Here is a 23,099-nt window from a genome sequence, read left to right on the forward strand (position 1 = left end):
ATTTAATTAGAACCTCAATAACATTATCTCCACAGAGTTAAGAACAGATGTAATACATGATATATTGTAATTTGAAGTAGTTTCTCAAAGTGAATGCAGTAATAGGGCTGTGTAATTACATATTTAAATGGATTCAGTAAAGCAATAAGCTCATTACCAAAATCCTGGACTCAATCATAGATAAAATTAATATGTTTTCTGAGAACAGTCTGATTGGCATAAATCTAAACTCATGGCAACTTAAACACACTTAGCAAGCCCAGCAAGCCCAGACTAAAATATACCTAACTGCATCAAACTTTTAACTGAATGTTTTTTTTCACCTGGAGGATTACATTTTCTCCATTAAAATATTTAGCAGCTTTTACTTCATGAATATGCAAGAAACAATGGCCCACCAGGATCAGTTTGATTAGATTAAAATAGTCTTGCAGCAACCAATGAGGCCATTTAAAATTAAAATGATGCTTCTCAACCCCGATTGAAAATGCTGTTGGCTGGATTCATCAAAATGGCAGACATTAATAAAATTAAAATACATTAATGTGGAATATTTTGCGATGAAGGCTGTAATTCCTTTGAATATCAAATTAATGTTTAATGTATTCTCTGCGTTGCCTCCCAGGATGAGAAATTACATCCAGCATTGGTTTGATTAAATCAGTGCTCCTCAGCTTTCCAATTAAATCACAGAAACCAAACAGAACTTTTAAACTTGTGCTAAGTTGCATTTTATAATTTGTGACCCAACTGACCTGGTATGCATGGAATATGTTTCGGAAAGCTGTGTACCCACCATTTACTGCATTGTTTTCCCTGTTATGTCACTTCCCACTGGGAATGGTACATCAATGAATCACAGGATAGCCCAGGTGTAATCATTCACATTTTTGATTCTCCATTTGGGAACTTGAGATGAGGGGCTTAAATTATCCGCCTCTCCAGCCGCGTGTTCCTCGGCAGCGCTCCATCACTGGCAGCGTCATTCTCCTATCCCACCACTGGCCAATGGCATTTTCCATTATAGCCACCCCTAGCTGCCGGGATACCTGCGGGCGGGGCTACACCCGAATATTCACCCCGAAGTGCGGAATTCTCTGGTACCCCACCCGCATGTTTCTTGGCGGCGCGGTGTTCACTGGAGGCGGGATTCTCTCTTCCTGCTGCTTGTCAATGGGATTTCCCATTGATGCCACCCCACGCTGCTGGAAGACCATGCGCAGCCAGCCGGATTTGAGAATTCCAACGGCCGGAGAATTCCAGCCAAGAGGAGCACCCATTGGGAGTCTAGGTGGAAAATGGCTGGCCTGTAACTCCTAATTTTAATGTCTATTCAAATTAAAGAACAAGAAATCAGATACGGCATGTCCTCGAGTTTTTACCCAATGGGTCCCAATAGGTAAAACAGTTCAGACCATTGTTCTTATTTCCCAGTTTTTACCGGTGTTCCATTTTAAGATATACAAGACCAGTTTGGATCAGTATTCAGTTTTCTCCTTCTAGGTCACCATGAATGTCTTTTTTTTTTAATTTAGAGTACCCAATTCATTTTTTTCCAATTAAGGGGCAATTTAGCATGGCCAATCCACCTAGACTGCACAACTTTGGGTTGTGGGGGCAAAACCCATGCAAACCCGGGGAGAATGTGCAAACTCCCCACGGATGAATGTCCTTTTTAAAAAATATACTGGAGGAGTAAAAGATGGCAGGCAAACTTGTTGTGGGAATGCAAATTGGGGTGAAACACATTTCGCCTGGACTTCTGCAACATTTCCAGGCTAATGACACTTCTGCAGTTTTCTAATTATGATGAGGGTCCACCCTATACCATTGCAGAGATGTTAACATCACAACATGGCATCAATTTGCCATTCCATCATTTAATTCAAACAAGACTTTCATGTTATTAAGATCATATAAAACTTTGGGCTTATTGTCTTTACAAGACACGAGGCACCAATCATTTTTGAGGAATTGGATAAACATGTTCATTTGTTAAGATTGGCCACATGAGGATAGTCATACATACTGCAAAATGCTTGAAGTTATCAGAGTTGTGTGTGGGCTCTCTGGTCGAAGCAGGCAACCTTCACCTCTGTTGCATATGCCTTGGCTGCACCCAGGCATAGTGGTAGTGTTGGGAAAATTAAGAAATATCAACGTCATTCACAGGTGTGCAATCTCTATATAAATCTTCCACATTTGCAAGTATGCTTGATGTTAATGATTTGGTCATTTTGAGACATTGTGCCATCCTATCGTGAGGATGAGCCATCCTCCCACTCAATGATCACCTCGCTCTGTGAGCCTTACATCGATGTGATGTTAACCTTACTCAATATAGTTACCAGAATCTGGTGTGTTGTCAGGGAGATGTGTCACAATCTTCAGTGGTAAATGAATTGTGACCCCCTATTGCTTGCCAGACAGTGCGTGAGAGCTACTCAGCAACCTGAAGGGCTAGCTGCTGTGTGTCTCCTCAATGGTAGTGCCAAAGCACAAGACTTGACAAGGTGATGATATCTCCAATCAAGTGCTTATTTCACTGTCCACTGCAGTTTTTCATTAAGGTGACCACTCACTTCCCAGCACAAATGTAACCAGAATTCACTGCTGACTTTTCCACAGATTAAGGACCGGTGATTCATGAGGGTTGAAGGTGCAAGTGCTTTGCTGTCGATGTGACTGGTTGTAAGTCCCTTTCAGTGCAGTGGCATGTCACTAATGGACAGGAGAAATGTGGTCGTCTCCCATTGCCTGCACCTTACTCCTGGAATCCTGTGGCTACCAATGTGTCCCGTGTACGCCTTTCGCATCATGTGTCTTCAAAGGCATATTCAAAGCTGTCCCTCATCTTCCTCTTCGGGTTCCTGGCCCTCCTGCTCTTTGTCACCTGAGAAGCTTTCAGCCTCCTCCATGTCTCCCTCTGGCAAGGGATCCCCCCCCTTTGAAATGGCAGGATGTGAAGCCCACAACTGTGCAGGAGTCCCTCTCAGGAGTGCACTGCAGAGCCCCACCTGAGTCGTCTAAACATTGGAAGCACATCAGGATGGTGACGGTCTGCTTGATTATAGATGATGTGGAGGTGTGCGTGTCATTCTACCTCTCCTCTGAGGCACTCTGAGGATGACGCACAGAGCTGTGTCCAGTTACGAATACATGATGCAGTGATGGGCAAAGAGACCATAAAATTCAGGACAGTTTGCGGATTTGTTCCGCGCATCAGCATGTGTAATCTGGGTCCCTAGGCGGTGCTCGAAACAGTATTCGTAAACAGCAAATAACAAGGCCCATCGCTGAATCCTCGCAGAGCCAATTGGCAGGATCACCTTCTCTTCACAGAAGAGGCCCAGCAACGGTTTGTGATCCGTGACGATAAAGAAATGGTGGCCATTTTGCACCAAATACGACCGCCGGGCCTTTCTTTCTATTTGGGCATATTTCTTCTCGGCCACAGCCAGCGTCCGGTAGGGAAAGGCGATCGAAGGTTCAGGCCAATGCTCATCCGATGAGATAGGACTATCCCAGTCCCACACGTTGAAGCATCGCACATGACATACAATGATTTTGAAGGGTGGAAATGCATCAAAACCCCTGAAGAGAATAAACGCCATTTCACCTTCTTCAACGCCTCATTCTGGGCCTTGCTCTATTTCCATCGTTGGTGCGTCTTGAGGAGCAGGTGAAGAGGGGCCAGGACCTTTGCCAGATTTGGAATAAATCACCCATAGTAAATTACTAATCCAAGAAAAGAGCGAAGCTTGGTGGCCTCTCATAGGGCAGAGGCTCTCACGTTCTCGGTATCTGGGTGCAGCCTTCCTGGTCCACCTGATACCCATGCACCTGGCATGCACCAGCGGACCCCAATGTTTCAACATCGCCTCGAGGTTCTGAAAATGTTCTTTGTCTGCGGTCCCTGTAACCAGCACATTGTCTAAGTAAAATTCATGGACTTGGGGTGTCTCCCTCAAGATCGGGGTGGCTTGGCTCAGGTGGCCATTGCTGCAGTCTGTCGTTTAAATGCACCCCTTTGTTGCTACTTACAAGATCCTGGCTGCTCATACTGCCAAGTGCTGCCTGTGTCCTTTAAATGCTCAGAAGGCCTCTGGTCATCTGGAAGTCCACCCAGGCTGCCCCCCTGGACACCCTCATACCCCAGTGTATCATCAAGGGGATGGGCGTAGCTAAGCTCAATTAGGGCCCACCAGGGGTTGTCATCCTTAGAAGCGCTGTCCCATTACAGAGAAAGCAGGGGATCAGCAGAGCTCACCCCAACCAGAGGACATCTGCACAGTGGCCTTTGGAACTCCCCCTGGTTCCCTGCCACTCTCAGCAGAGGTCTCATCGGTGACCCCCACCCATCTGGATCACCAGCTGTCGCCTGGCAGTGCTTGCTGCATCTACCACCACCTCCCAGGCAGTGTTCTGGAGGGCAGTCTTGAGTCTGTGGCCCACCCTGGGAAAGAGGGCATCCCTCTCCCCAGTGGCATCAAACAGTGGGTCCACCCCAGCTTCCTGAACTCAGAGAGCAGGTCTCTGTGAGCAATCTTCATGGCTGCAGTGAGTGTGTGGTAAGTGGAGCGCTTAAAAACAGCTCCAGTTTTCAAGCTCTTTAGTACTAATTCTGGCCCCAGTGGTTAGAATACCTGCTGGGCCGGGAAGTGCCTTCAATTTGCACCTGCAGTGTGCTGGCTCATTTGAATGTCCTGAATCCCGGAACAGATAGAATCCCCAACGGAAGTACAAATTGCATGCTATTCAATCCCAACAGGACCACTTAGTCCTCCAAACAGAGAATCCAGCCCCTTATGTGTACATTTACATATTTTTTTTGAGTTTGTGTGTGTATTTGTGTGTGCGTATGTGTGTGTGTTTGTGAATGAGTGTATGTTTGTGTGTGTATGGGGTAAGTTAGATCTACGCTTGCTGCGGCAAATAAATGAATCTGAAAGTGGGGCAAGCTGTGTTAGTAATATAAGAGTTGGTGCAATGTTTGAGAGTGAGACAGCTATGCTTTGATAATGAATGAGTTTCTATTTGTTTACCTGCTGTTTTAGTTACAGTCTGTCTCCTGCATAGATGGCAGTTGTCTCATGTTTATGGAGATGATATGTTTGTGTTTATGTTATAGATGCATTCGGAATTTTTAAATGATCCTAGTTCATCTGCTGTGGCATTACTTGCGAAGAAAAAAATAACAACACGTCAGTGTTTCTCGGCTTCCTTCTCTCATCCTGTGGGGAAATACTTGCCTCCTGCCACAATGCGTACAAGTGTGGCAAAGTGGCTCTATCCCCCCAGTCACGGTAGCATGAAATCTGGAAAATATAACGTTCTCATTACTCTTCACATTACCTTCTTGGCACCTTCACGAATATTGAGCAACGTAATACGGACTGACCTAAGGGCTACGTGAAGAGAATGACGGGACGGCAGTGTGGGGTGGATGGGGGAGAGAGGACGGGTGGGAGTGGAGAACTGCCAATGGCAGCAACCACCTTACACCTGTGGAGCCCAGAGGAACACTTCCATTCCTTCAGGGCGCCCCGGAGCACAGTGGTTAGCACCGTTGTTTCACAGCGTCTGCGTGGGCTTCCTCTGGGTTCTCCAGTTTCCTCCCACAAGTCCCGGTCGACGTGCTGTTAGGCAATTTGGACATTCTGAATTCTCCCTCCGTGTATCTGAACAGGTGCCGGAATGTGATGACTGGGGGATTTTCACAGTAACTTCATTGCAGTGTTAATGTAAGCCTACTTGTGACAATAACGATTATTATTATTATTAAAAATACAGATTCACTTACCTGTTTTAGGGGGTCTCTGTTCTCATTATTGACCATGTGTGACCCACATTCTGCACATTTATACCCGAAGGACAATGTTGTGGAACATTAGGTATTTTCATATCGAACCAGCCATTACCGCTGTTTCAGGCCTATTAAAAGGCCTGTCTTATTCTTGAATCAGGCAGCCAAGGATATCAATGGGGTGTCCAATGTCCTTTGCCCTGCACAAGCCCCTTCTGATTTACAATTGCTGGCTGCCTGTTTTATGAGCCTTTCCCGATGCCTTTGTGATCATTTGAAATGAAAATGAAAATCGCTTATTGTCACAAGTAGGCTTCAATGAAGTTACTGTGAAAAGCCCCTAGTCGCCACATTCCAGTGCCTGTTCGGGGAGGCTGGTACGGGAATTGAACCCGTGCTGCTGGCATTGTTCGTACTACAAGCCAGGGATTAAGCCCACTGTGCTAAACCAGCCCCTATTTGAACGAGCACCCTACTAGGCTCACTTCCCCACCCTATCCCTGTATCCCCACCTAACCTGCATATCTTTGGGACACTAAGGAGTAATTTAGCTAGGCCAATTCACCTAATCTGCAAAACATTGATTGGCATCCGACATCAGCAGGAATGAGTCAATGCCAGCAGGGGGAATGGAAATCATTCATTTGGATGGGGGAGGGGGATGCACTGTGCGGGTGAGGGGTGGAGGGCTGTGCAGTCAGGACATCACCAGGAACTCACACAAATGAGCCCCAGCAAAGCTGGAAAGGAAGGAGTGGAAATTTTGACCAAGTTCAAATCAGTGGGCCAGATGGGGTAGGGTGAATGGGTGGTACCTGAGGCAGAAAGGCTACTGTCACTTCAATCCACGTCAAAGAAACTGATGAAGCAGCTGGAAAAGGGCACAGAAGCTTTTAATGGACAAAGAATTGTGAATGCACAGAGCACTGGGAACCCTATGCCTCATCTGTGATCATTGACAAATGCGCTCCTTTTCTTATTCAGAAGCCCTTTATTTAAACTATGGGCTGAATGAAAGAGATTCCTGAAAGTCATGAACAAGCCCCCTCATGAATCCTGGTTATCAACTTCCCAAGTGCGTCTTGAAGAAGCCAGAAAGAAGCAAGCATCCATGGAGAGGGCAATGGGCTTGGGAATAGGAAGGTGGCCCGCTGGTCGGCGAAAGTTCAGGAATGCTTGAGGTCAGGGTGAGAGGGAGAAGGCACTGAGCATTTCTCAAAGGGGAGTATGGAGGGGGGATCTTCATGCGGTGAGTTACTGGCCGCAAGATCTCTGTGGTCAGGCCAGGGGGAATTGTGCCAGCTCACCACAGTGGGAGGTCACAGATAGGTTCTGTTGCCAGGGACTCAGATGAGGATGTTGACAGCACAGCACATGGGGGAAATGTTGATCGGCATGAACACTGAGATGTTCTGTCCATTGACGGGCCTGCCAAACAGTCTGTCGTCACCGGAAAGGACCTCAGGTAAAGCTCAGGGAAAGAACCCATTCATTCCAGCATGAAAGTAAATGACAAACTCCATGAAAAAACTTGTGGACCCAGCCACGGTTCCATGTCTGATTGCCAATGTATCAGTCTCTAATACAGCATGTGTAGAAACCACACAACATCTCAGTGTTACAGTGGAAACATACAGAATAAGACCCCCGCATGTTCAAACTGCTTCATTGTAGTTGTAGACACCACTGCTCGAAAGAACCTACAGGCTCTTTGGCAGCCCAGCAAAGTGACCTCCAACAGATTACCAGCATTGCTGAGATATTGCCCTGGAAATGGTGGGATGGGAAATCGTGTTAGGAGTGGGCGAGGTTGCCAGTAGCTCTGTGAAGCACAAATTTGTTGTCCTCTCTGAGGATGTCAGTATTCATGTTCACAGCACTGTCCACTCCACAGTGCCGTTACTGATGCCTCTCAGCAAACACCGAGACTACTGGCTCCCATACGTTCTGAAACAGTACCCTCAAAACCCAGAGCTGCTCAAGATTGTTCTGAAAATTTATCAGCAGCCCTCCACAGTGTATCGTTTATTATACCATAATTAGGCTGACAATCTTCTTTGCAACAAAGTCAACAAATCATAGAATCATAGAATTTATAGTGCAGAAGGAGGCCATTCAGCCCATCGGGTCTGCATCAGCTCTAGGAAAGAGCACCCTACCCAAGCCCACACCCCACCCTACCCCCATAACCTAGTAACCCCACCCAACACTAAGGGCCATTTTGGACACTAAGGGCAATTTATCATGGCCAATCCACCTAACCTGCACATCTTTGACCTGTAGGAGGAAACCGGAGCACCCGGAAGAAACCCATGCACACACGGGAGAACGTGCAGACTCCGCACAGACAGTGACCCAGCCGGGAATCGAATCTGGGACCCTGAAGCTGTGAAGCAATTGTACTAACCACCATGCTACCATGCTGCCTAAATCCTTTCATGGAAGTCTAGGATATCAGCCAAGTGATGTTATAATAGGCTAATTGTTCTGCCATCTCTTTTGTCAATGGCTCAATGTTTATTTGCTCAAGATAAGGAGGTAGCAAGTGTTTAGCTTCTATTATTAATACTTTAAATACCTGGTTGATTGACCCTTTTATCTGGCTGTATTAAAGGAAATTAGGAATGGAATTAAGCAGGAAATGTCCTTACTCAAGCTCACTGTCTTGAAAATGAAAAGTTGGCCCTTTGTCCACACTCACAAGAAGCTCTTCCAAAATTAAGGGGTCCTGGATGCTACCTCCCTTCATCATCCTCCTCTTCTGTGCTCGGTTTACAGCTTCACTCATTGTTACTAGCTGCACTCCATTCCCAAATCACACTATAGCCCAAGAAGATCAGAAACTATTGCCTCCATTGCTGAAGCAGACGTTCTCTTGACAGGCCAAACCACCTCCAGCGCCAGTCTCCTAAAAATCCAAAAGTTTGCAGAACTCTTTCAACAACAAAGAACAAAATATCCCCACTCTACCAATCCCAGCAAGACAGGGGATCAACCTTGATTCAATGAAGAGTGCAGGAATGCATGCAAGAAGCAGCACCAGGCATACCAAAAAATAAGATGCCAACCTGGTGAAGCTATAAGACAAGACTACTTGCGTACCAAACAGAATAAGCAGTAAGTGATAGACAGAGCTAAGTGATCCCACAACCAATGAATCATATCTAACCTCTGCAGTCCTGCCACATCCAGTTGTAAATGGAGGTGGACAATTAAACAACTCACTGGAGGAGATAAATATACCCATCCTCAATGATAGGGGAGCCCAGCACATCAATCCAAAAGGTAGGGCAAAAGCATTTTCCAAAATTCTTCAGCCAAAAGTGAATGGGTCATCTCGGTCTCAGCATTGATGTCAGTTCCCAGCATTGATGTCAGTCTTCAGCATACACTTGTATCTCATGAAGCTGCGTACTCACACTAACATCTTGAAAAATTCTCCCAGTGATTTGACATGACTCATGTTACTGAATTGCTTGCTTACCTGCTCAATGAAAATGTCTTCTCAGAAAACATTAGCATTTTTTACCAGCACGCAGTGACATAGTGGTATTGTCACTCGACTAGTAATCCAGAGACCCAGAATAATGCTTTGGGGCTCCAGGTTCAAATCCCACCACAGCAGATGGCGAAATTTGAATTCAATAAAAATCTGGGATTAAAAGTGTAATAATGACCATGAAACTATTGTCAATTGTTGTAAAGACCCATCTGGTTCACCAATGTCCTTGAGGGAGGAAATCCTTACCTGGTCTGGCCTACATGTGACTCCCGACCCACAGCAATGTGGTTAATTCTTAACTGCCCCCTCAAGAGCAATTAGGGACCGGCAATAAATGTTTGCCCACGTCCCAGGAACAAAATAAAAGTTAGTTAACTTCTCCGGTAAATAATTTAGTAAGAAATTGAAACAGAAGAATTGGTAATTTTGAAAAACAATAGGAGAGAAATTGGTCACAATTGTACTTGCATTCTGCCAGACAAAAAATGAGGGCAAAAGTGACAAATTTATAGGGCTATGCCCTGCCTCCCCCCCACCCCCCCCCCCCCACCCCCCCCCCCACCCCCCCACCCCCCCCCGCGCTCCCCATCCCCGACCCAAAACAAACTCCGAAAGATGACAGCTTTCTCTTGAATAATTTCATAGAATCATAGAAATTACAGTGCAGAAGGAGGCCATTCGGCCCACCGAGGCTGCACCGGCTCTTGGAAAGAGCACCCTACCAAGGTCCACACCTCCACCCTATCCCCATAACACAGTAGCCCCACCCAACACTAATGGCAATTTTGGACACTGAAGAGCAATTTAGCATGGCCAATCCACCTAACCTGCACATCTTTGGACTTGATTGATTGGTTCACATGTACTGAAGTACAGTGAAATGTATTTTTCTGCGACCAAGGGAGCGTACCCTGTACGTACACAGTAGACAAAAAGAATAATCTACAAAGTATATTGACAAGTAAGTAATGGGTTAGAGTGTGGAACAGTGACCAAACAAAGCAAATACGACATGAGCAAGAGCAGCACAGGGCGATGTGAATTGTGTCTTACAGGGAACAGATCAGTCCGAGGGGGAGTCACCTGTGGCAGACGTGAAATCAGCTATTAGGTCCCTTATAAATGCTCATGAGAGACTCTCAGGAAAATAGGCTGCAGTGTGAGGAGCCAGACCTCTCTAGCTCAGGTTTCACTAGCGTTGATTCAACCAGCACTGAATTACCCTTACCCTCCCACTCGTTCCACCTGGGACTTAATCAAGGCCAGTGAGGTAACTAAAATTCAATCATCCTGAAGGGCGAACCGTCTGTGGGGGTGTGACAAGCACCGTCCATCAGCAGACCCAGAACATTCATTGTGCCCCAAGGTCAAATTTCAGGATAGCCTCGAGTCCATGTGCTCAGGTTCACACAAGGGAAACCCGCCACCATTTTCTTGGCTAGTTTTTGCAACTTCACAGTAGTTTGAACTGTAAATAACTTTTAAATTAGATCCAGCAATTCCAGCAGCACCTGGTGGAACCTTGCTGCTTTTCTCGATTTTTCGAATTGCAACTCGGGGCGAAGGCGAGCACATTTAAAAAAGAAATTCTCGTTGCAAATCGGGGCTTTCTCCTCATGACATGTCAGTCACACAATAGTTACTTCTGGCAGTCGTAACCAATCAAATCCAGTCGAAGGCTGGCTATCCTTTATTGCTCTCTCGAAAGAACCTCAAAATAAGTCCCTCTCGGAGAATATATTTTCGCTGTCAACTGCTGCAGCCCGAAATCTAACCCAAAGGGTATTTGAAACAAAAATAGAAATCCCATTTGCAACATCCCAACACAGCTGAGAATTGAGCACCTAAATAAATAAATCTTTCTTGCCATACAGACGAGGAATTGTATTAACCACACATGTGAGAAAACCAACATTGTAAACCAGAATCTAGATCTGTGTCACTGTGGATACATTGCTTTTCAAGGTATGTGTGGTTATTTTACTGACGGGATTAAAAGGTTACGTATATTATCTCCATATATATTCAAATAAAATGTAACCATCCAGACATCTGAGATTACTGCATTTGATTACTGTCCATTGAGTAATCAAAACCTCAGGCTGAGCTTATTTATAGTGACTTACTGAAATCTTCGTCAATAAAGTTTATTACCAAGATTCCAATGAGTACTTTAAAATTTCAGCATTTATGGGTGTTCTGTTTCTCTGAGGAAAAGAAATTGGTCTTCATTGGAGAGAACACTGTCATGATATGCAAACATGCAACCAATGAACACTCAGAATAGGACACAACCAATGGGCAATCAGGACACTCAGACGTGGCATCACCACAAGGGGGCATGACATAAATACTGTAAAAGGGATGAGGCACTCACACCCTGACTCTTTCCACAGACAGACATCTAGAGAGTCAGACAGGGTTGATCAGCAGCATCACACCCCAGCATGTGGCTTAGAGCAAGCTGGTACAGTTAGACTGAGTTACTACAGTTAGATTAGCAGAGAGTCAAACTCATTTGAGAACTGTGTTAAACACGTTGAACCAATTTCAGAGTCTGGAGCATCCTTTAGTTAAAACTGCATCAAGTAGCAGCCTGTGTTATCCGAAGCAGCATAACACAGCATGATATCAGGAGGTGACTGTTCAATCTATTTAGTTCAACTCAGCAAGATCCGTGACAACCAGCTACTGAATACAGGCACAATGGACAAGATTCAGGCTCCTCATCAGCTCAGGACCACCAGTAGTATCTTAGTGCCGACTGGCGATCATTCAAGCAGAAATTTCAACTGTACGACCTAAATGGCGCGACCGATGCTCGGAAGATAGCTCTTTTACTCACCACTGCGGGTGACCATGCGATAGAGATCTTCAACTCCTTTCACTTTTCCGAAGGGCAGGACAAAACGAAGTACCAAACCATCCTGGACAAATTCGACAGCCACTGCGAGGTGGACACCAACAAAATCTCCGAGTGCTACATCTTCAAGCAGAGGAGGCAAGGTAAAGATGAATCCTTCAACTCCTATCTAACTAACCTTAGACTGCTAGCGCAATCCTGCAACTTCGATGATATCACTGACTCCATGATCAGAGACCAAATCATTTTTGGAGTCCACTCTGATCCTCTGTGAGAACAATTGTTGAAAATCAAGCACATGACCCTGCCAGTCGCGATTGAAATGTGCACTGTGCATGAGCACTTTAAAAATAGCTATTCACAGTACAAAGCAGAAAGTGAAAAACAAGCCTCCCGCGAGGTAGAGAGTGTTCAGGCCATCTCCTGGAAGCAGCGCCTCCACATTGATGAAAGCGGCCATTTTGAGAGCTCTTCCCAGGGCCCAACGCATGCGCAATGCAATCGGGAACACGAAGCGGCCGAAACCGCACTGCGCACATGCAGACGTTCGAGAACCGCACCGCGCATGCGCAACAACACACTGAGCATCATGACGTCGACGTCATTATGTGTGCGAACTGCGGCACCGCCCATTTTTTAAAAAACTGCCCTGCAAGAGGAAAACACTGTTTAAACTGTGGGAAACCAAACCATTATACAGCCCTGTGCAGATCTGCACCACCAGTCAGGAGCCATCGCTCCCAATTCCGACAGCGGCTCATCAGAAGTGTGCAACACCGAATGCATGACTCTGATCCAGGCAGTGCGACGGATCCAGATGATGAATACCTGGACAACACTTACCGAGTGGGTATTATTACGAAGTGCGAATACGCCACACCGGACACATCGCGAGTCCAATCAAACCTGGCCATGAATTCCGAGGTCGAATGGCATGCAGTGATGAAGGTCATCCACTGCCCATCCAGTTCAAACTGGACACAGGTGCCTCCGTCAACCTGATTTCGCAGGTGGACTTCAAGAGAATCAAGAAGCCCCCCACAATCCTTCCAGCTGCCTGCAAACTCCTGGACTACAATGGAAACGCAATCAAGGCACTGGGGTCCTGCCATCTGCAGGTGTCCAGCCGACACACACAAGCAAGCTTACGCTTCGAGACTTCGAGATTGTTAAACCAGACAGGACGTCCCTGCTAGGTGAGCAACTGAACCTCATTCAAAGGGTCTACACCACAACGCCGTCCCATTTGGAGCTTGGGCACCCTGCCATATGAGTACAAGATTCTACTGCGGCCTGATGCCATGCCAGTGGCCCACGCACCACGACGTGTCCCTGCTCCACTGAGAGAGCACCTGAAGGCAGGACTCATGCGTCTACAACAAAAAGGCATCATCTCCAAGGTCACTGAACCAACCGACTGGGTCAGCTTGCTGGTGTGCGTAAAGAAGCCTTCGGGGGAGCTACGCATCTGCATTGACTCCAAGGATCTAAACAAAAACATTACACGGGAACATTACCCCATCCTGAAGAGGGAAGAAATCACGAGTGAGATGGCACACGCGCACGCTTCTTCACAAAATTGGACGCATCCCAAGGATTTTGGTAAATCCAGCTTGAAGAATCCAGCAGAAGGCTTTGCACCTTCAACACACCTTTTGGCAGATTCTGCTACAACCGAATGCCATTTGGCATCATCTCGGCATCAAAGATTTTCCATCGCATCATGGAACAGATGATGGAGGGAATAGAAGGGGTTCGTGTCTACGTTGACGATATCATAATCTGGTCCACAACCCCAGAGGAACATGTGTCGCGACTCAAGAAAGTATTCCGACGCATACATGAACATGGCCTCAAGCTAAACAGGTCCAAGTGCTGTTTTGGGACATCCACGCTGAAGCTCCTGGGCAATCAGATTTCACAACACGGTGTGTGTCCGGACACAGACAAAATTAAAGCCATCGAGGCAATGATGGACAAGAAGGCAGTACTGCGCTTCCTGGGAATGGTGAATTTCCTTGGCAAGTTCATCCTGAATTTGGCCACACACACCACTGCAATCTGGTGAAAAAATCAAACGCCTTTGAGTGGAAGACGGAGCACCGAACAGAGTGGCTGGAGCTGAAAGCCAAGCTCACCACTGCACCCGTCCTTGCATTCTTTGACCCAGACCGAGAGACCAAGATATCCACAGAAGCGAGTCAGGATGGCATTGGGGCGGTGTTGCTTCAAAGAGGCGACACGTCATCCTGGGTACCAATAGCATACGCGTCACGGGCAATGACACCTACTGAGACCAGATATGCGCAGATTGAGAAGGAGTGTTTAGGCATTGTCCCGCTCCGTCAACTCACCCAGTGAACCACTGGAGATCATCCAGCACATTGAATTGCAGGTACAACTCTGTGCAAGCACTCTCTCGGCAACAGATGAGAAGATCGTACTCATCCGAGAAGAGATGGCCAAAGACCCCCTGTTGCAGCGAGTCATCCACAACCTCAGCAATGGCTGGCAGAAAGGGCAATGCCCTCAATTCTACAACGTCAAGGATGACCTGACGCTGATCGACGGCATCCTGCTCAAGCTGGACAGGATAGTCATCCCACTACATCTCCAGGGCATGGTGCTGTGGCAGATACATGAGGGACAGCTGGGCGTAGAAAAGTGCAGACGCAGGGCCCGGCAAGCTGTCTACTGGCCCGGCATCAACCAAGACATCACGGGCATGGTCCTGAACTGCGAAGCCTGTCAGAGGTTCCAACCAGCACAGAGCAAGGAGACGCTCCAACCACATGATCTAGAGACCTCTCCGTTGTCCAAGGTTGGCATTGACCTATTCCTCGGTCGACGAGGATCAGACACAAGCCTCAGAGACTGGACTCATGCGCATTTGTTTTGTTTGTTCTGCATTCCTCAGTCAGTCACATTAGACAGACACATTCACATGCATATACATCTAAAACAAAAAACAGGGGGAGATGTCATGATATGCAAACATGCAACCAATGAACACTCAAAATAGGACACAACCAATGGGCAGTCAGGACACTCAGAGGTGGCATCACCACAAGGGGGCATGACATAAACACTATAAAAGGGATGAGGCACTCACACCCTGCCTCTTTCCACAGACAGACATCTAGAGAGTTTGACAGGGTTGGTCAGCAGCATCACACCCCAGCACGTGGCTTAGAGCAAGCTGGTACAGTTAGACTGAGTTACTACAGTTAGATTAGCAGAGAGTCAAACTCATTTGAGAATTGTGTTAATAGTTCAATAAACACGGTGAACTCATTTCAGAGTCTGGAGCATCCTTTAGTTAAGACTGCATCAAGTAGCAGCCTGTGTTATCCGAAGCAGCATAACACAACAAACACTGCAAAGAACTCGTAAGTCGTGACACAGCCATAGATGAGGGTGTTGTGGAAATCCCCCAAAACCCCATCGAAGATGATCTTGGACTCCCACAAGCGTGGACGAAGTCGAAGCCATCATTAAACACATGAAGAATGGAAACGGCGCAGGAGTGGGTTGGAACCCCCGTGGAAATTTTCAAATTTGGTGGAGAAGAGATTGTCCGCCGTCTCTATCAATTGTTGCTGAACATCTGGGACATGGAAGAAATTCTTTCTGAATCACCACCATCTTCAAGAAAGGAGCCAAAAAGGGCAGCATGGTGGCGCAGTGGTTAGCACTGTGCCCCACAACACCGAGGTCCCAGGTTCGATCCCGGCTCTGGGTCACTGGCAGTGTGGAGTTTGCACATTCTCCCCGTGTCTGCGTGGGCTTCGCCCCCACAAACCAAAGATGTGCAGGGTAGGCGGATTGGCTATGCTAAATTGCCCCTTAATTGGAAAAAAAATGAATTGGGTACTTTAAATTTATTTAAAAGAAGAAAGGAGACAAAGCGGTCTGTGGAAACTACCGAGGAATCTCCGTACTCTCCATCGGCGGGAAGATCGGATTGGATTGGATTAGATTTGTTTATTGTCACGTGTACCGAGGTACAGTGAAAAGTATTTTTCTGTTGAGCGAGCAGCTCAACAGATCATTAAGTACATGAGAAGAAAAGGGAATAAAAGAAAATACATAAGAGGGCAACACAATATATACAATGTAACTACATAAGCACTGGCATCGGATGAAGCATACAGGGTGTAGTATTGATGAGGTCAGTCCATAAGAGGGTCATTTAGGAGTCTGGTGACAGTGGGGAAGATGCTGTTTTTGAGTCTGTTTGTGTGTGTTCTCAGACTTCTGTATCTCCTGCCCGATGGAAGAAGTTGGATGAGTGAGTAAGCCAGGTGGGAGGGATCTTTGATTATACTGCCCGCTTTCCCCAGGCAGCGGGAGGTGTAGATGGAGTCAATGGATGGGAGGCAGGTTTGTGTGATAGACTGGGCGGTGTTCACGACTCTCTGAAGTTTCTTGCGGTCCTGGGCCGAGCAGTTGCCATACCAGGCTGTGATGCAGCCCGATAGGATGCTTTCTATGGTGCATCTGTAAAAGTTGGTAAAGGTTAATGTGGACATGCCGAATTTCCTTAGTTTCCTGAGTATAGGCGCTGTTGTGCTTTCTTGGTGGTAGCGTCGACGTGGGTGGACCAGGACAGATTTTTGGAGATGTGCACCCCTAGGAATTTGAAACTGCTAACCATCTCCACCACGGCCCCGTTGATGCTGACAGGGGTGTGTACAGTACTTTGCTTCCCATCGCCCAATCATCGCCCAAATCCCAGTTTCTGAAAACATCCTTCCAAGAAAGCCGATGTAGCTTCTAACCAAATAGTGGAACAATGGAGCAACTTCAAGAGAAATGCCAGGCGCAACATCAATGACTCTACATGGCCTTCATCGAGCTGACCAAGGATTTTGACTTGGTTAATCAGGAAGTGCTGTGGAAGACCCTGTCAACGGCCGGATGTTTAGAGAAATTCATCAACATCTTCCGACACCTCCACGACAAGATGTCGTTGACAGTCCTCACTGATGGGAATAAGGCGGACACCTCTGAGGTCAAGACTGGAATCAAGGAGGGATTTGTCATTCCCCACCCATTCCTCCATCTTCATCGCCATCATCCTTCAAATTGTCATGAACAAGCTTCCCAGTGGAGTGGACATGGATGGATGGTAAACTTTTCAACATCAACTGGTTGAAATCCAGGAAGCAAACAACACAGACATCGTTCATGGAGATTCAGTGTGTAAATGACATCACCATTTCCACTGTCTCAGAAGAGAATCTCCGAGCCATGCTTGGGATGCAGGGGAATACCAAAAAATCGGTCTGAGCCTCAACCTCAAGAAGACTCAAGTCCTTTACCAACCTGCCCCAGGAAAAGATCCGGTCTCTGCCTCCATCAAGATCAATGAAGAAACCCTCCCAAACGTGGATCATTTCCCATACCTGGGGAACCACCTCTCCTCTAAGGCTGACATCGATACAGAGATCCAACTTCATATCCAACACGCAAGCACCTCCTTCAGATGCCTAAGAATGAGAGTCTTCGATGGCCGTGACATCCGTGCTGCCACTAAGATTCTGTTGGACAAGGCGGTCATTCTCCCAACTCTTCTACATAGTTCAGAAATCTGGACTACATACAGAAGCTACCTTAAGGCCCTGGAGAAGTACCTGTCTGAGATGGATTCCCCGCATCAGTTGGGAGGACAGACATACTAACATGAGTGGCCTTGAAGAAGCCAAGAGCACCAGTATCGAGGCCATGAGTATCCAACACCAACTCCGCTGGGCCGGCCATATGCTTAGGATGTCCCGACTGCCAAAGCAAATCTTCTTCACCCAGCTCAAGGAAGGCTTCCAAACAAGAGGCAAAGGGAACTTTTCAAAGACACCCTGAAGGCCTACCTCAACAAATGAAACATTGACGTTGGGAGACCCTTGCACAGAAAATAACTACTCGTAGAACCCTTCTGATTGAAGAGCACAATTGTTCAAGGACATCCAAGGCAAGAGGAGACCTGACAAAGGAGCCTGAGAAAAGAATACCAGCAATCTTGTGGGGGTCTCTGTAATTGGCAGGGTCTCTGGTGGGGGTTTCTTTGATTGAGGGTTTGTGGGGGTTTACTTAATTGAGGGTTCTCTGCTGGGGCTCTCTGCAATGAGTGGTCACTGGTGGGGATCTCTGCAATTGAGTTGTCTCTCTCATGAGGGTTTCGGAGGGGGTTGATGGTGGGGGTCGGGTCACCCTCGTACTCTGCAGCGTGACCCAGAAAATCACTGGGGGGGCGCAAAATTGTGTTGTGTATGCGGGAGTATGGGGATGGGGAGGGAGGGGGCAGGGAACAGCTGCCTGACCTCACTATTGGGCCACTCAAATTGGTGGCCCGATAGTGGGATTCACAATGGAACCCCTCACAATCCGTGCCATACACAAATTTGAATGGCAAGAGATTGTAAATCGCTCCCGGATTTGCGATCCCAGCGCAAGCGCAAATCTGTTGTGAGTCATCTCCAGCAGGAGATCACCCAAGTGGACAATCCCAACCAAAATGTTCCCTTCTCTCTCTCTGTCAAATTGCAAATCTCATGCCAGTGCAAACACCATTAAAACATCGAATGGTTTATGGCAGGAATTGTTACAAAACAGCAGGGGGACACTTTCCTTGTGTTTAGGATCCAAATATCACAAGAAAATCAGGCACTTTATAGAAAAATCAGTTGTGTTCCCATTTTCCTGTTCTGAGCGTGAAACGCACTGCAGAAGAATGTTTTTTTGGGTGATTAAGTTTGACTGCACCAAAATAATTTGCAGCAATTTAAAATGCATGCAAATTAATGTTCAAAGCTTATAATTTCCAACTCTGATACCTCTGCAAAGAATCATATGAAGTTTGTCAAGAATAATCATCCCTACGGAATCTGTTCTCCTCATTTGGACACATGAGAACTTCATTCTCATATAAAGACTCTGAGATAGTCCCTACCACAACTCCCTTCAGGAAAGAACTGAGGGTGGCAAGGGTACAGAATGTATTCTAGGTGGGGGGTCTTCAATGACCATCACCATTGATGCACTATCAATTACGACGAGACGAGAGTAGAATGTAATCGAGGCTTTATTACACAGAGATGTGTGGCCTCCTACAGCAGCTTATGAAATGGCTGCTGTTCGGAGAGCACACACATTTATACTCTGCCTCCTGGGCGGAGCCAGCAGGCAGGGATCTACCCCCGTACCTGTAGTACAGGGGCCTTACCGTAATACCCATATATACACTATAATACAATAGTGGTGACTACCACAACCAAGAAGAACTCGGTAGCACCATCAAAGACATATAAGAAAGGGAAATAGGACGAGCAGGCAGTCAAATTGACTGTGGCAGTCTTACCGCCAAATACCGGCTGCATTCCTGCGAGCTGTTATTTTAATTCTGGAGCTTTTTTTATTCAGAGAAAGCCAGGAGCTTTGTGAACAATGAAAATTGGAGTTTCTTTGATCTCATTAAGAAACTGATGCGATTTTGACTCAAAATTACAGAAGTGTCACCCAGCTGTCAACTTGTCCGTAAAACCTTAACAGGATTGGTCTCTCAGAGTGTCTGAAAGCACCAGTGAAATGAGCAGGTAATTGAATCATAGGATTTGTGTACCGTTCTGCTATTTGGATTGTCAGGAGAGTTTCAGTTTCCAAATTGCTTCTTTCTAACTTTCTTTGCCTCATTGGCTTGCTCTCAGCAAGCCCTACCTGCTTATCACAGGGTCTTATAGCTATGAGGAGAGAGGTTGGATAAACTCGGGTTGTTCGTCATCGGAACAACGGAAGTTGAGGGGCGACCTGATAGAAGTCTACAAAATTATGAGGGGCATGGACAGAGTGGATGGTCAAAAGCTTTTTCCCAGGGGGGAAGAGTCCGTTACTAGGGGACATAGGTTTAAGATGCACGGGGCAAAGTTTAGAGGAGACGTGCAAGGGAATTCTTTTACACAGAAGGCAGTGGGTGCCTGGAAATCGTTGCCGGACGAGGTGATGGAAGCAGGTACAATCGTGACGTTTAAGGGACGCCTTGACAAATGCATGAATTGGATGGGAATAGAGGGATATGGGCCCCGGAAGTGTAGAAGATTTTAGGTTAGACGGGCAGCATGGTCGGCGCAGGCTTGGAGGGCCGAAGGGCCTGACCCTGTGCTGCACTTTGGTACAACTCAGTAACCGCACACAGTATTCTGGTGGAGAATTCTGGCCTAAATGATCCAGCCTCCACTGCTCTCTGGAGTAGTTTCAAAGATTGACAATCATTAAATTTCAGGAATTTAAAGATTAACAATCCTCTGAAAGAGGAAATTCAACCAACAAGATTCCCCAACAAGAGGAACATCCGGGTGAATTCTCTGCTGGTGGAATTCTCCGTTCTGCCGGCAATACACCCCAACAGGGTTTCCCGACAGTGTGGGGTAGCTACAATGGGACCTCCCATTGGCCAGCGGCGGGAACGGAGGATCCCGCTGCCAGCAACGTAGCGCCGTTGAGGAATAAGCATCTGGGGAGGCAGAGAATTCACTCCGTCCTCTCAGCATCCACCCTGTCAAGATCCCTCAGGAGCTTATGTGTTTTAATAACGGCATGGGCGTGATTCTCCGGTTCCCCACATGTGCGTTTCTCGGTGGCGTGCTGTTCACTGGCGCCGGGGTTCAATTCTCTCACTGTTTGTCAATGGGAGTTCCCATTGAAGCCATCCCACTCAGCCAGGGCCGAAGAATCACACGGGGGGGCCCGCCAACCGGCGCGGCGCGATTCCTGCCCCCGCCGAATCTCCGGTGCCGGAGACTTCGGCAACCGGCGGGGGCGGGATTCACGCCAGCCCCCGCGATTCTCCGACCCGGCGGGGGGTCGGAGAATCTCGCCCCTGGTGTCTCATGAGCAGGAGCTGAACCTATTAGAAAACAAGACATGAGACAGACACCCTTCCCGGCACATTTGCCTCCATAGGCCAAAAGTAAGTTTCTCCGCGCTATCTAAAAAGCAATTCCTTATCGTATCACAAGAGCGTCCTCAGCAAATTCGCAAATGCTAGTCATGATTAATTTAGCTGCACCTTTGGGAAAGAGTGACAGAAAATTCAAATTTCATTCCCTGTTGGGCACTTTAAAATGACAATTTCTTGATGAACAAGCGCACCTTTGCCCTCTTCTTGCTTGCACATTAGTCTTTTCGCCGGGATTGTGTATCCCACTGGATTTCCAGCTCCAACTGTTCCAGGTGAAAAATAGCACAGCCTGGAGCCTGACATCAGTTAAGTAGTATGGTCATCCTGAGATCATTGAGCTGGGGTTTGTGGGGAGGCGGGGGGGGGAGGAGGAGGTGGAGAGGGTTGGGTGGGGGTGGGTGCTGCCAGGGGAGATGTGGGAGGGGGCACAGTTTGGGATGGATGCCGAGATATATGGGAGGGATTGGGAAAGTTCTACTCATCCTTTGGGTGATCTCGTATTATCCCAAGGAAAGTGCGAAAAAGGACATTTTAATAACCAAAGTTTTTGGGGGCTGTTCTGGGAACAACCCATTTTGTCACCTTGCTGGAAGACACACTTTCTCTACCCGGCCAGCCAACCTCACTGAAATTACAGTCAGCACAACATGATATCATATTAAAATATTATTCAGCAGGTATACCTGCAGCCGGCTCACGTCAACACCTTATATTCACCGAAGATCAGCTCCTGCTGATTTCAGAGCATGTTACAAACTTCCCTACCTCCCCCTTTCTCTTCCTGATTGGGTAACAGTGAAATCATTCCCATTCTTTCTGTGAAAGTGAGCAAACCATGGGCAGGATTTTCCAAGACTCCGTACCGAAATCGCGCTCGGCCGCCAGCTGGCGGGGCGGAAATTCGTCCGGCGTCGACCTAGCCCCTTAAGGTTGGGGCTCGGCCCCCAAAGATGCGGAGCATTCCGCACCTTTGGGGCGGCGCGATGCCCGACTGATTTGCGCCGTTTTGGGCGCCAGTCGGCGGACATCGCGCCGCTTCTGGAGAATTTCACCCCAGATCCGCGATCGGGTCCGTCGCCTTAGAGAATCGCCTGCAGTCGCACATGCGCGGTCGAAGCGGCGCCGGTCGGGGGCCATTTAAAGAGGTCCCCGCGGCGATTCTCAGCCGGCAGCTGTCCGAGTTCGCGTCGGCATGGCTCCCTCATGGTTCCACCTGGCGAGCACTCGCAGTGGCGGCTGCGGACCCAGTCCGCGATCACCCTAGTGGGGGGGCGGGGATGTGTCACCGGTTGGGCGGGGCCTTCAGGACGCCTGATTTCTCACGGGCGTGGGAACATAGCCCCATTTTCAGAGAATTCCACCCCATGTACGTGGTAAGATCTGCTTGCTGGTGCAGTTCACCTGTAACAGTGAAATGTGTGGAGTGACAGATAAAGGTGGAGTCATTCTTCCCGAATGTTTGAGACATTGGGAATATCCATGTTAACTGTGAAACTCTTAATGGTACCATATCCAGAAGAGAATAGCAATTTCTCAATATTGCAGTTTTGTTCAATAAATGGTTATATTGTGAAGAACAAAATTCACAGCCTTGGTCCTTCAACTTTAGTTGATGTGAGGTTAGAGGTTTGTGGGTGTATTGATATTCAAGTCATCCAGAGATATGCGGCTGGATTCTCCGTCGGCGGGGTCCTCCATTTTGCCGGCAGCACACTCATATCCACGGAGATCCCGCGGTGTGGGGGTGCCCACAACTGGAACCCCATTGGCCGGCTGCCGGGACTGAATTCTGTCCCTGATATGAGTGATTGTTTCGCCGAGAATGTTTTGCTGTCTATCAAACTGAGTGAGAAAGAAATAGATCCTTCTTCTCTCTTCCCATGCCAGAGTCTGACAAAACATAGGATTGCATTTTTCCATAGGTAGTTTCTCCTGGAACAGGTCACTAGCAGCTACACCTTGAGGGGCACCACTT

This window comes from Scyliorhinus torazame, chromosome 10, assembly GCF_047496885.1.
Source record: "Scyliorhinus torazame isolate Kashiwa2021f chromosome 10, sScyTor2.1, whole genome shotgun sequence".
NCBI classification, from domain to species: domain Eukaryota; kingdom Metazoa; phylum Chordata; class Chondrichthyes; order Carcharhiniformes; family Scyliorhinidae; genus Scyliorhinus; species Scyliorhinus torazame.